This window comes from Cornus florida, unplaced genomic scaffold, assembly GCF_030987335.1.
Source record: "Cornus florida cultivar Cherokee Brave unplaced genomic scaffold, ASM3098733v1 CherokeeBrave_3.0.0_Hap2_Chr03, whole genome shotgun sequence".
Lineage (NCBI taxonomy): Eukaryota > Viridiplantae > Streptophyta > Magnoliopsida > Cornales > Cornaceae > Cornus > Cornus florida.
Window position 1 is genome coordinate 88,122,766 of NW_026775573.1, and position 1,482 is coordinate 88,124,247.

Below are 1,482 nucleotides of genomic sequence, written 5' to 3' on the forward strand. Positions count from 1 at the left end.
TTCTGTTTTCTTGCTTGTGTTTCTTATTCAAACTGTGCTTATTCATGGTTTCACTCTCTGTATCACTATTTGGCGTCTTTAATTTTTTATAAAAAAAACGTAAAAACTAATATATTTATTTTTGGCATTATATATAATATCACATTGACCCTAACATATTTCTCTCTTTTTCATTATGTGGCAAAAGCTTTAGATGGTCATAAATTTGTGTTCGTTCTTCTGATTTTGATTGATTTTGGCTATTTTTTCGAGTTCTATGCATTCCAAAACGGTGATTTTTTTTGTCAAGAAAACCTTTTGAAGCCTTAATTTTGTTATATGCACAATGACTACCATTGTTTTGAATATCTTTCTTTCTATTCCACTTAACAAATACATAAGTAAGCAATTCGTCAAATTTCAGTACTTAGAATTCGTTTGTTTTAAAATATTTTCTTTGGAAAATATTTTTCTTTTTCATGCAAAATATTTTAGTTATTTTTATTTTTCGGTATTTAGCAAGAGTTTAAGTTGAGGTTAAATTTATCTAGTGGGGCGTTTAAAATAACTTACCAAAATTGATGGATAAGTTATTGTTGTTTAGTTTTAAATTTTTTTTTTTCTCTATAAATATTTTACAACAGCTAAACATGAGAACATAAGAAATATTTTACGTTCAAATAGACGGATTAATGTCTTATTCTTCCAAATATATTGTACAAACTTAGCAGTGTCACAAAACATTTGTATATCCAAAACATTGAGATAATTAGCTATGGTGATAAATCAGTGGTATTTGTTGAAGTTTTCGTAGAAATAAATGGGTGATTAGTCTGGCTAAGAAAAAACGAAAAAAAGTTATATTATGATAATATAGTTTATATATAAAAAGCTATTGTATACTGCTCTAATTAATATGATATTAATCATATAAAGACCAAGAAAGAGTTGATCATTTTATGGCCCTTTCTATGGATGACGAAGTTGTCTCAAGATTACCCCTAAAACTTAGTAGGCATAGTTGTACTAGTGATTTTTTTTTTTTTTTTTTTTTTTTTTTTTTTTTTGAAGTATTATATACTAGTGATTTAAAAAAAAAAAAATTATATACCTATGAAATTTTAATATGATCCCCACTAAAATTATCCAAAAAAAAAAACATGATCCCTTGCACAAAATATAGTGGAAAAAAAGTTTAAAAAAAATTGACGTAAAAATCAAAAATGAAAAAAAAAAAAAAATGAATAAGAGTAATACTTTTTATTTGTTTAAAAATTCATCATTAAAAATTCGACCACCCATTAAACATTAGACCACGTGTGGTCGAATTTTTCATCCCTTATGCTTGGTATATTTTCATTCAATCAGATATTAGACAGAATAAATAGTTAGAATTAAAAAGTAAGAAATATTGTGAAGAAATAGTTACAATAAATAGTTTGTAAATATACATAGGTGGCACGTTCTACTCTTGAGTCCTCCATCAGGGGGACGCAAATCGTC